Here is a 13,462-nt window from a genome sequence, read left to right as displayed (position 1 = left end):
TCCTTACTTACAACAATAAAAATCCAGATTGCTGTTTAAATACCTTCATACATTTATTATATGTACCACAGATTCACTGATGTAATTTTCATGTGCTTTTAGAGAAAATCATCAAAGGCACTTTACACTTAAGACTTAATTTTTTTCAGGGGTTACGTTTTTGCAGATGATTTTTTGGCGTGGGGGTAGTGGAGGGCATAGGGAGAGGGAGAGAGAGAATCTTAAGCAGGGTCCATGCCCAGCATGGAGTCCAAGGCGGGGCTCCATCTCACAACCCTGAGATCATAACCTGAGCCAAAATCAAGAGTCAGATGCTTAACTGACTGAGCCACACAGATATCCCTAGGTTTTTGCGTTGGTAAGTCCTTTAAAACTTCTTTTGAATTATCCAAGAATTTTAAATTTATTTATTACCTGACATTAAGTCACTAGAATTTGAATTTGTCCTCTGCAAGGCAATATAAAAAGGTATACTTCTAACTTAAATTGTAAAATATCAAGCCTTTTGGGGCACCTGGGTGGCTCAGTGGGTTAAAGCCTCTGCCTTTGGCTCGGGTCACGATCCCAGAGTCCTGGGATGGAGCCCCGCATAGGGCTCTCTGCTCAGCGGGGAGCCTGTTTCCCTTTCTCTCTCTCTGCCAACTGTGATCTCTGTCTGTCAAATAAATAAATAAAAATCTTAAAAAAAAAATCAAGCCTTTTTCTGAAGTGATGAATGAAATCAAAGAATTCTATTGATCTGATTTTTTAAGATCTTGAAAAACCAGATACTGTCTTTTCTTTGGTGTTGTGCTATATACTAGAGATATGATAAGTCCTTTACCATTGTAGAATTTATATTCCATGTGGGAGAGAGCAAGAAACATGGGATCAGGTTTGTTGTTTTTTAATTGACTTTATTTTGTTCCTTAATCTTTGCACTGGCTTACATTGCTTCCACCAGAACCTTTCCCACCACTTAATTCTGGAACCTCATGCTATTAGGATTTAATAATTACTCTTAAATAGAATAATAGAATAGAAGATTAATATTTAGTTGATAGAATAACTACTCATTAGGTTTATGTGGATGCAATCTAGAATTTACAAAATTCTGAATTTCAACTCAAAGTTCAAGCACCTACAGACTTGGGGTTAGGAGCGGTTCAGAGCACTGAGATCATTAATACCCTTGGTACCTTTTTGCACTTCATTTCCTGTTCAGGAAGCTTTTGTCTTGAACAGAGAACTGAACTATTTATAACCGAGAAAGATTATTTTAAACAAATACCAGTCCTCTTCAATTTCTTTTTTCACAGATAACTATAGAAATATAAGGATTCAGGGGGTGCCTGGGTGGCTCAGTGGGTTAAAGCCTCTGCTTTCGGCTCAGGTCATGATCTCAGGGTCCTGGGATCGAGCCCCGTATCAGGCTCTCTGCTCCTCGGAGAACCTGCTTCCTCCTCCTCTCTCCCCGCCTGCCTCTTTTGCCTACTTGTAATCTCTGTCTGTCAAATAAATAAATAAAATATTAAAGAAAAAAAGAAAGAAAAGAAAAGAAATATAAGGAGTCAGGATACCTTTTTTTATATTTATTTGTCCATATCTTTTTTTTCTCCTAACTTTATTTTTTTATAATTTTTTTAAATTTTTATTAATATATAATGTATTATTAGCCCCAGGGGTACAGGTGTGTGAATTGCCAGGTTTACACACTTCACAGCACTCACCATAGCACATACCCTCCCCAATGTCCATCACCCAACGACCCTCTCCTTACCCCCCTCCCCCCAGCCACCCTCTGTTTTGTGAGATTAAGAGTCGCTTATGGTTTGTCTCCCTCCAGATCTCATCTCGTTTCATTTATTCCTTTTCTACCCCCCAAGCCCCCCACGTTGCCTCTCAACTTCCTCATATCAGAGTGTCTATGTCTTAATCATTAGTTCTCAGGAAATAGTGTGAAATGTGTGTGGGTAAACCTGAAGCTTGATATAAACCATCAAGAAGAGTTCCTTTAAGCACTAGCTCCAGCCTTTTTCTCTCATGAATTTAATGTCTTCCTCACATGCACAAATGACCCAACTTGCTTTCTTAGGTGGTACTTAGATATATTTTCATTTGTTTTAACAGAAGCGGTGTTGGGGGAGAAGGGGGTTATTATTTTTATCTTATCATATGTCCCTTATGGGAGGAGGCACACATTTGCCAAATAACGGAGCTGGGTTCTGTCATAGTCTTGTGGTCAATAAAAGAGAGCAAAGCAACTGGCCATATGGATATTGAGTCTCTGACCCTAGTCTGATGAGCCCTGACTTCTGATTAATCAATTAAGCTTGTCACTTGCAAGTCTCCTCTTGCTCTCCTTTGACTCTGAGATTAAAATTCCACAGAATGGGAGTGGGTATTTACTTCAATGTGTAGCTACTTTACGGATGTTCATATTTGTAGGGAATCCCGGTAAATAGGATTAAAGGATTTTATTGCTTTTTACTTTTTTTAAATCTTTTTTTTTATGTTATGTTAGTCACCATACAGTACATCATTAGTTTTTGATGTTGTGTTCCATGATTCATGGCTTGCGTGATTTTTACTTTTTTCACATTTTTCCCATAAAGTAATTCTCCAGAGTTAATTTCCATAAAGTCATTGTGAATTTTTGAATCCAAGAATCCCCTGCGTACTCAACCTTGATTTGACTTTTTCTGCCATGGTTATGTATCATCTTCAGAATATAAGTGCATTTAAATTTCAAGAGTAACAAATTATACACAGTCTCTGGAAAAGGCATTATTTTAGCAAGGCATTTGGGGGGTGAGGGAAATTCTCACACTGGACCAAAACTATAGAGAAGAAGACCTAAGTGTAAGAACTGATGGAGAGAAAAAAGGGATTTACTGTTTGAAAGGTATTTTCAGCTTGTAACTTGAAACTTGTAACTTGAAAGAGCCAAGTGTTTGAAAATGAGCTTTTCTTCCCTCAAATACTATGAGCATTTGTCGTCTTGATTTCTAGAGTATAGTCATAATTCCTCCATAGATTTTTTATTTCAGGCTGTCCTAACAGTGACTGTATGTAAATTCAGAGTTATAGCCAGATGGTTGGACGAGGTGATAAAAAGCAAACCTGGTTTTATACAAAAGTGAAAATTGCCCATAAGACTTTGTTTTTACCTTTAAAACAGCAGGACATTGTTTCATGAGACCTGCGAAGGAACTGATACATTAACTTTAATAGCTATGAGCTAAATTAATTTTTTATACGCATGCAGAATCCTACCACGTAACGCCTATAATTTTCATAGAGGTAAAAATCAATCACCTTTCTCACTTTTAGGAGATAGCTAGCGAAGGCTATTCTCTTCCCAAACCACTCTTCCTATTACCTCCTTTTTATAGGATTTACTTTGGGGTTCTGATCTTAATGCTGGCGGAACCAGACACCTGGGGAATCAGCTAAAAGCCTTCCCTGTTTATCCTCTCTCCATTTCACTAGCGCCAAGCGGTTGTCTGACCCTGGTTTGAAATACAGTCAATTAAAGGGGGCCTTTTTCGGGTGATTGCTTTAGGCCACCTAACTGTGACTGGCTCAAGAAAACGGGTGTCTAAGAGAAAATGCCCAGCCAAAGTTTCCATATTGACTTTGAGCCACACTTCAGGGAAAGGGGTGGGTTTTAAAGTGACTATGTTTCTTTTCATGATTCCTTGTTAAAATGAGGATTCACGGGAAAGCCCTCTGGTGAGATAAACTCAATACACAGAAAGGTAATAATTTATATCTTTGCAAGGAAAATCCTCCTGTCCCTGGAACTCAACTGTGTCTCTCTGTAGGGAGGCCCCCCTTGCCTGCAATTAGCAGTGGAGCGCTTCCCAACGTAGTCTGTGATCAGATTATCAGAGGTGTGTGCCTCTGCGGCAGCCGACAACCAACTACCAATTTATAAATTGCTATGCGGGAGAAAAGAAAAGTTTAGTCAGGGAGATGGAAATAACAGAGAAATGCAGCTGCCGTAGTCCTGGGCAGCAACATCTCCTGGGCCCGTGTTCTCAGCTGGCAGCTCCCCAAGCTATGGAGAGCCACGTGCTCCCACTGGGATAATTGCTTTTTCTGCATGAGTCTCTTGTTGCTTCCCTCTGATGACCCAGTGTGTTTAAACTCCTGGCTGAAGCCGTGTTGGTTTTTAAACGGTATTGTAAGGTGTACTGGCAAACAAATGAAATTAGATCATGTTCTCTTCTGTGCATACAGCCCAAGCAAATATCGGACGCCCGTGGAGAGATCCTCGTTGCCTCTTTTTCCTCTGTGTTCTACTGAACAGTTGAAAGACCTACAAGTTACAGTTTTCTCCTTGTAATGTTGCCCCTTTTAAATGGTCATTTGATTGCTTTCGATTGGTCATTTTCGTAAATTTTTATAATGACTATGTACTTACCCAGGCATCTTTATGTTCCATGAGATGTTTTGTGCAAATCCCATGGACATTATTTACACTTTAAGTAGACGGTAGAACCGGAAATGGGCTTTGCGGAATGGTGCTGAGTCAGTGGATGAGTGACATCCAGGTAAAAGAGTTTGGTGGTGCAATTAAAATCTGAATTAATTTTCTAAGTAATCTATAGTAAAACAAAATATATGGTGAATACTACTCTGTAATCTATTTTTCTCAGTTTCGCCTATCTCTGGGGTATAGTCGCTCTCGTTGTGTCATGAGTCCGTATGGAGCTGGGGATGAGTACAAGGTAAATTTGCCTGACAGCCTTTGGATAAACAGCATGAAACCAGGTCATATCTAATCAAGAGTCTTGAGTGGGAAATATTTCAAATAATGCCTTTTTTTTCTTCCTTCTCCCTCCCTCACTCCCTCTCTCTCTCTCTGACTAAGGTCTCTATGAACCGAAATGATAAAAGAATAAGGAAAGGTGAACATTTTTCAGAAAATGAATTGAGCGAAAGTCACCTTTATGAAAAGGAGGAAGAGGAAATAAACTGTGTTAGCCAGGAAGAACTGGGATTTGGCCAGTCCTGTTTATTTAACATAAAACATATGATTGAGACTTAAACATGAAATCGTGTTGTCATGAATACCTATTTAAAAAAGCATTATTTTTGTGTGACAAGAGTAGTCCAAATAAGCAGAATAAATAAAAATTGTCCTGAAATGTGTTTATATACTAAGAAAAGTGTTTATGGTGACTAGAGTAATAGATACAAATAGTTTTAGGTCAATGATTTTTGATAGTAGAAATTTGTCAAAAATTTAAAATTAATTCTGATTACTAACTACATTAAAATTTAGATTCCAAAGAGTGAAACAAGAGCCCAATCATTAATATGTATATTCAGAAATATAAATACCTATATTTGATATTAAAGCAGAATTAGTAAAAAAATGAAATGATTTAATTCTAAACATGACTTTTTTATTAGCGATTCTTTTCGAACTACTTAAAGATATAAGAAATATTGCCACATAAGAAACACAGTAATTTCTTTGATACTGTTTAAGATCTGGGTACGTAAATTATCTTTTACATGGTTGTAATTTTTTTTTTTTAAGATTGCCATGAGACATGTATTAGTCCTTTGTCTATCATTTGTACTTTTAATTCCACTACCACCAGTCGTTTTGCTTAATTTCGAATGCAGTATGTTGCATGGTTGTGTTTGAAAGATGCTATTGTAGTGTATCTTGTAGAAAACACAGATGCGTTAATCTGAATTGTTTGCAGTAAAGCAACAAAAAAGTGATACTACTTTGGCAGCCAGATGGGAAAGTAGTGGCTATTATTTTAATTCCCCCTTCTCCACTCCCTGTTCAAGCAAGACATCTTTTTGGTTTGTTTTTGTTGTTGTTGTTGTTGAATTAATGTTAAATTTGAAAAAAACTAAAAGCCATTGTCGTGACGCTTCTTTACATGTCTGTTGAAAGGAGTCCGTAGGGACCGTCCAAAACCGCCCTGTAGTTTCTTTCACTAAGGAGAATGTCTGGGGGCCATGGCTGGCCATCTGGGGTACCTGCATCTCATTGTCATTAAGAAGTCTTAAACCCATGCAACGTACTTCTCCTCCAGTTCACCACAGCTTGGTATCCGTGCTGTAGATCAGAGATCCAGGCAGAACTGACAACATTGCTGGGAATAGATATTCTGCGCAGAGAGAGTTAGTAGTAAATTGTCTAAGGATGATATATGATAGACTAGACTGTAATTCAAAATCTCTCCTCTTATTTACTTTGCAAAAATAGTATGAGAACAGTGGTAAAGAATCAAGTTTTTCAGAAAAAAATAATTTCTAAGCCCAGGTGCTTTAAAAATATCACTCTTCATGTTAACCCTGCTTATCAAGGCTTCACCACTGTAAATGAATATTTCTGAGCCTTTAAATCTTTTTGAAAATTGTAAAAATTTGGTAGCCCCATTTCTCACTGGTATAATAACACTTATGTATGTCTGATCGGTATTACTTGAACATATTTCTCTTTTAGCTTTCTAAATCGTTACTCTCTTAATCCGTTGTTATAATATAGCTTAAAAATAGTATTTCCAGTAAAGAACACAGATTTTAAATGCAAAATCTATTAAAGGAAATGAGATAAATTGTATGACAGTTTGGTGGTTAGCAATTTGAAATCATCTTTGAAGCCCTTAATATAATTAGTGGTTTCAATTTTGGTCTGCTGAATTCAAGTCACATTAAGTTAATGTAATTAAAAGCAGAAAAGATTTTGTGTAGCCAAACTAGTTAATTAGCCCCAGTTGGGTTAGTATGTTAACCTAGAGGTGTATGGCTAATGTTGTGAGGGTGATGCCTGGGGGGAAAAAAAAAATTCCTGTGTAACAGATATTGCAAATCATCTGACTTCCTTTAGGGTAGAAAATGAAGACATACCAAGGAGTTCATTTTAAGTTCATCTTTATTTCTGATTCTAAGTACTGATTGCAGGGTAGGCTATATACTTCATGGAATAACCAGACAAAAAGCTTACATAATTTACTTTTTTAAAGAAAACATGCTTCTATGTGTACGAAGATAATCAGTTTTTCTTCTTGTATTCCGGAAATAAGAATTGTAATTGAGATTCTAATTCTGATTTTTTCATGTTTGCCAGAAATATAAAATGATTCTGTTTTTGGTTAGGAAGCCATACCTTACACCTGATTTTTCTATATTATCTTTGTATTTAGTAAACAGTCTAGTAAAGAGGAAAACATTCTAGAAAGGGATTTTCAACAGCTTCAGAGAAATCTTTAAACACCAGGAGAGAAGACATTTTACCCCTGAGGAAAATGACCATGTATTCTTTTTTAAAGGGAAAAGTGCTAGTTTATAAGAATCCTGTGTATCAAACACATCGATATGTTCAATACCTTAATGTCTCTGAAACACTTTTAAAAAAAAAATTCAGAGGCCGATATTTAAAACTTTACAATTCTTTGCCACTTTCTTCTTCTTCTTCTTTTTTTTTCCTCTTCTGTCTCCTTCCCCAAAAAGAGCAAGTCCACTGGGAGACCTTTGTTTGTTTTGTTTTTATCACGTATGTAGATAGCTGAGGCCCCCCTTTAAGCACTGTCTAGAGCTTATGGAAATGTGGGTTTCTAATGTGGTTAGCACCGTGGTCTAGTAAGGTATATGGTAATGAGGAAGGAGGACCCCTGCCTCAGATTTTTGACACAGGCTGGATGCCAGCATGTTGTCTGAAAGCTTAACTCGTTCAGCTTCTCCACCACCCGGATTATGTTAATTGAAGAAGTGTTGCGTCAGTGCCCTGTTTAACACTGTGTCTGTTCATTATACAAACTCCTTTCTGATAGGTTTACAATTTGGCTGTCAGATCCAGTTGCAGGAGGAGACCTGCCAAGACATATTTCTTAGCTTGTTTTAAATGTGGCTATTTTCACATTTATAGTGTTTTGTATGTGTTAGACATATTTTTCCTTTCTGTGTAGAGAGGAAATGTCAATTTTTGGTTTACAAAGGGGCACGAAGATTTAGAATGTATAAAGTCACCCTCTACAGTCAATATTATTATATGACTCTACATAAAATGGTGACGATTAATGACAGGTCCTGCTTGAGAGCTGGTGTGTTCTCTTTGGTAGGGGTTATAGTGCTGTGTTTTCCCTGTTCTTTTGTTTATTGAAAGAAACAGGCTCCCATGTAGTCCATGATTGTGACCATAGAGAATAAAATGATGGCTTTTGCTTAACTCGGTTTCCATTCAGTCATTGACATAATGCCACAATCAACTTGCATTTATACATAAAGAAGACTACTATTTCCATCCATCCTTCCTTCCTTCCTTCCTTCCTTCCTTTCTTTCTTTCTTTCTTTCTTTCTTTCTTTTTTCTTCCTTTCGGTATTTCTCTATCTGCTACACTTTGTTGTTTCTTCCTTCCCCTTTGTCAATTTCAGTCTCTGACATCTCTAAGGAGATCAGTTTCCTCCAGGTTTGGTGAGACTTGTTTAGTTTTCCATTTAAGTTGTCATGTCTGCTTGGAAACCCTTAACTGTTATTGCCTGTGAGTACAGAATGGAATGCAGTATTTTAGAATGAAATTGTCTTACTAACAGGGTAGAAGGTGTATGTCGGGAGTGGGGGGTGGTATTTATACTAATCTCAGAAGTTGCAGCACTGATTTCTGAAATAGAATAAATACTTATTATTTTGTCTAATTTTAACTCCTCTTTCCTATTCTTTTAATCCAGCATTTATCCTTAGGCCCGAGCCAGGCCTTTAGGCAAAATTTCTCAACCTCTGCACTACTGACATTTTGGGTGTGATAATCCCTTTTTAGGTGGAGGACTCCACTGTGCATTGTAGGCTGTTTCAAAGCCTCCCTGGCCTCTGCCCCCTAGCAGTTAGTAACACACCTGCTCTCCCCCAGTGGTGACAACCACAAATATCTTAAGACATTGCCATATATTTCCTGGGAGAGGATAGGTGATTGCCCTCGTAAAGAATCACTGTTTTGGAGGCAATAAGAACGTATTTGGCCTGAGAATTACTTGTTTCTCAGGCTTTACTACGTTCATGCAAATAAACCTTTTTCTGACAAAAGCAATGGAAGATGTGTAACTAGTTCATTTTAATAAAAAGCTTCTGGATGTGGTGTTGCAAAGGGAGATCGGTTTTGATTAGGCACATGTCCCTTTAATCATTAAATCCATAAGCATAGTATATAATTATGATGAGCATGCATTTTTCTAAGTACTCTACATGATTTAGTTCATGTAACTCCCTATATCCTTGGAGACGTGTGTTAAGAGAATCCCCATTTTAGAGATGAGAAACAGAGGTACCAAGGCATGAACACCTTGCCTGACCCCCCATGTATATACGAAGACGTGGTGATTCCAGGGCCGATGCTCGCTTGGCTTTCCAATGTGAATGTACAATTTGAAAGATTATCTGGGATTTAGAAATCTTCTTTCTCTCTCTCTTTTTTAAGTTTGTGTCGGTATTTTCGTTTTGAGTTTGGTTCCGACCAGATAATGCTGGTAAAGAACACCTTGAGCAGGGAGGAAAAATGTGCAATTTAGTTGACTTCAAGCAGCCATTGATGATTAATATCTCTTGCTGTTATTCAAGAAAAAATGCATTTTCCAGAAAATGCCTTATAAGGTTAATATTTTTATTTTTAGGCCTCAATTCATTATTTTAGTTTTTTTTCATTGATACAGAAATTATATATAAATGAACAGGTGTGACAAATATATGCTTTTAGTTACATTATGCTTCTAATGGAGAAGGCTTCTTGAGATAAGGGATCATTTAAAAACTTTTCTTGTAGAAATAAATGTCCTCGTGGGCCATACAACTGGTGTTTACTTACAAAGGACAAGAAAATATTTTGTAAAATGCCTGGTGGGTTATTTTTAATTTGAACAGTAAATATGGTTTAGCAAAGCATTCTGTAGATTAAAATCTTAGAGAGAAGGAAGGCTTCTCTCTCTATGTTTAGTAGCAAAACATAGCTACGTGTCACCGAAGTGTAAGTCTCCTGGCAAGATGGGTTCAGAAGTCTTTTCAAGATTGAGCCAAGTGTGAATACAGTTGACTCTTAAGCATCATAGAGGTTAGGGGTACCCACCCCCTGCACCGTCAAAAATCTATGCATAACTTTCGATTCCCCCCAGACTTAACCGATAGCCTGCTATTGACTGGGTGCCTTACCCATAACAGGAACATAACATTGTGTATATTATATGTATTCTCTACTGTATTCTTAGGATAAAGTAAGCTAGAGAAAAGAAAACGTGATTAAGAAAACCATAAAGAAGAGAAAATGCGTTTACAATACTGTACGGTGTTTATTGAAAAAATCCGCCTGTGAGTGGACCTGCGCAGCTCACATCTGTCTGTTCAAGGTCAAGGGCATAGCTAGAGTTCTAGGAATAGGCGTGAACCACACATGCTTCAGTACTTGATGGCTTTCTTTGAATTTGTCGTTCACCTTCGTTATTGCTTCCTCCCATTCAGCGCAACATTGGAATCCCGTCCTCTCTGAGAGTCCCCCGCAGCCCCCTCATAACTCAGGTTAACAGAATTTCCCTTCAACCCAATATAAGGATACTTTCAAAATATAACAGTGTTGGGCTGCAATATATATAAAGCTAATTGGTGCCCCACGTGTGCGTCGGCGAGTTGATTTAAAACTCTACATTCCCAAGTATTTAAGATTTGTGAAAGTAAATTAGTACTATGTTATCCTGAAGCTGTAAAGATGTCCGTACGGTTGAAAATTATTTATGCTTTATCATTCTCTGACTTTCATTTTTCTCCACATTTGAATGTATCTTAAAATTATTCACAAAGCCTTGTATTTTATTATGGATATGACTCTCTGACTTTTAAAGCACAAAGAATACTTACGGGATTTGTTGACTCCCTCTTATTTTGCTATAGCTTTTACTCATGAATGTACAATCCCTTCCGAAATGAAGTGACCACCTACATGTGCAGGAACATTTAAGGTTAGATTGTAAGGCAGAGGAGGAGGCTCCGTGCCTTGTCCAAAATTAAAGATCTAATAGTGGAACATCGTCTGGGACCACATCTCAGATCGTTTAACTTTCGTATCAGGAATAGAACTTGTCACCTTCATTTTTTCAGGAATGATTTTATTTCCTCAAGATTTTAGAAATTTTTATGGGAGGTGTTTCAAAATAAGTACATGACAAAAGGCGACACCAGGTCTTAATGGTCTGGATCTTGATAGGATTCTTGAATTTTCTGAACCTCAAGAAGTCAAGCTTATTAAACTCAAGTTCATTAAGCCACAATTATAACAGTGCTGTGGGCTGTATGTTTCTTGTCATTTGCACTTCTCGTGTAGCCAAAGACCTCTATCTTGGCTAAAATCTGTTCCCACTTGCTAAGTGACATTGGGTGAGTCACTTTCCTTTCACACATTTCTTTACTATTTCCTAGATACTATGACACAGGTCCTAGGGCTAAACGATGATTGACATATGCTTCCCTGCCTCAGAGGTCACAGTCAGGGAGGAATGCTGACACTGAACACAAAATTAAAACATACTGTGATGATGGGCAGAGAGGAGCTTTTTGGGCAAGGAGATTATGCTTAGCTGAGCTGGTGGCTCCTTAAGTGAAAAATGAAGTTAGTAGAACCCTTGCCCTAACAGCGTCACAGCAGGGTTATAATAAAGACCCAAATTTAAATGTCACACAAAAGCCACTTTATGAAACATCAAATAGTTAGCTCCATGAACCAGGAGCCTGAAGGTTGGGTGGACATTTGAATTAAGACTTCCATTTGAGACTTTCTAACGGGATAACTGCACACGTGAGAAAAGATGCTGATTTAGAAGAGGGAAAAATGAACTATCTTCAACATCTATCAGTAGGGGAATAGTCTGGTAAAGTATGATGAATCTATACAATGAGAACTATGTATAATGGAGTACTGTTTAGTCGCTGAGGAGTCACTGGGAGTCGCTGGGGAGAATCTGTCTACAATGTCTTCAACATTTAAAATGTAAAAATATTCTCAACATACTACTGAGTTGAAAATGCCTATAGAAGAGCGTAGATCACATTATTCTACATTAGAAAAGTGTGTGTGAGTAGAGGTAGAGGTGAATCTGTACCTATGTCTATCTATATTATGTGTGTGTGAGAGAGAGAGAGAAAAAAAAAAGAAGACTACCAAGTATTGGCATTCGTTAACTTTAGGAAGATTTGTTTGTTTTTGTATGACATTTGTTTCTTTGTGTTATTCTCTGTGAAATTTAGATAAGTATATATGAAAAACATATATACATATAAAACATATCTTATAACTCCCTATAAACCTTTATAGAAATGGTTCCTTGGATGACAGGCTAGATTTTATGTATAAAAACAGTTTGTATTCAACAAAAATCACTTAAGTGACTACTGTGTGGAGGCATTATTCTAGGTATGAGAAATAGAGTCATGAGCAATATGGAGAAAAGTCCCTGTGTGGTTTTTGTAATGGTACCTAGAGAATCATGATTATTGTTTTAATAAAATGACTGAAAATTATTAAGTTCTAAAAGTTACAGAAATAAAAACTGCACAGTTCTTATTTAGTTTGTCTTAACACATAAAGACTTGGACGTGGTGTCTAGTTTGGGTGTCTGGACTGAAACTAAGCAGTTACAGCTCTCCAAAACAGTTACTTTATAAAGTAGGGCTTTCAATAAACTCCAAGTTTATGATGAAAAAAAAATTCCATTTGGATAGTTCTTTCCTGCCTGCCTTTGCTTTGCTTTTTCTCCCTCTTCCCTCCTTCCCTTTCCCTTGCACTTTCTCTCTCTCCCTCCCTCTCTCTCTCTCTCATCAGTACACTATACAGAATAACTATGAGGTTAAGGTCAAAACCTACATGAAACATTCTAGAAGTTTTCCCTGACAAAAACATTCCAAGGTTCAGAGCATTGTCAATGTTCCTGGGGAACTGAACCCAACTCTCCACCAAAAGCCTATTAAATTAAGTAAAGATAGTTCAATTTCCGCAAACTAATCTTAATTCATGGTTAACCTCAGCCTATTTATTGTACTGGAAGTCTGCTTACATTTGTAATTAATTCTTCTTCAAATAATTCAATGTTCAAGAGTGTGTCCAAATGACTTTCAAAATAATTTATTGGGAACTGTTCAGTCCCTGCCTCCTAAGTCCCCAGGAAACTACTTGGGCAGCAGCAATGCCTTTTTTTTTTTAAGACCATGTCAGTTTCTGCATGGTTTGGGATCTTTAACGATATATTCTTTTAAAGCAAACATGATAAATTAAGTAATTAGGGACATTTTTTCCCACATCTTCTAGTACCAGAATATGCTTCCTTGAAATCATTTAAAGCTAATCCGAATTTACATGTTAAGTATACTCATATGGTATTAAGAATTTCCTTTTTTTTTTTCCCTGCTTGCTAACCAAATTATTCATGCACTTGTTTGGTTTTCATTTAACTAAATAATAGGAAAGAACTTGGCCAGTAT

At 37.2% G+C, this 13,462-nt stretch overlaps 1 protein-coding gene across 10 annotated transcripts in view; it reads left to right on the top strand.

Annotated features, from left to right (window-relative positions):
• The window catches only part of ROBO1 (roundabout guidance receptor 1), a 1,159,067-nt gene that overhangs the window by 1,030,969 nt on the left and 114,636 nt on the right, over positions 1-13,462 (top strand). Inside the window, exon 1 of one of the 10 annotated variants that reach the window (XM_032878067.1) lies at positions 8,938-8,942. The exons of the other annotated variants lie outside the window; for them this stretch is intronic. The gene's annotated coding sequence lies outside the window, so the exon portion shown is untranslated. Of the gene's footprint in view, positions 1-8,937; positions 8,943-13,462 lie in introns of those variants that run through there. 10 annotated transcript variants of the gene reach the window in all.

This window comes from Lontra canadensis, unplaced genomic scaffold (genome assembly GCF_010015895.1).
Source record: "Lontra canadensis isolate GAN:19392208 unplaced genomic scaffold, GSC_riverotter_1.0 scaffold62, whole genome shotgun sequence".
NCBI classification, from domain to species: domain Eukaryota; kingdom Metazoa; phylum Chordata; class Mammalia; order Carnivora; family Mustelidae; genus Lontra; species Lontra canadensis.
The sequence above is the reverse complement of the archived record's forward strand: the minus strand, read 5'-3'. Positions and strand labels throughout refer to the sequence as shown.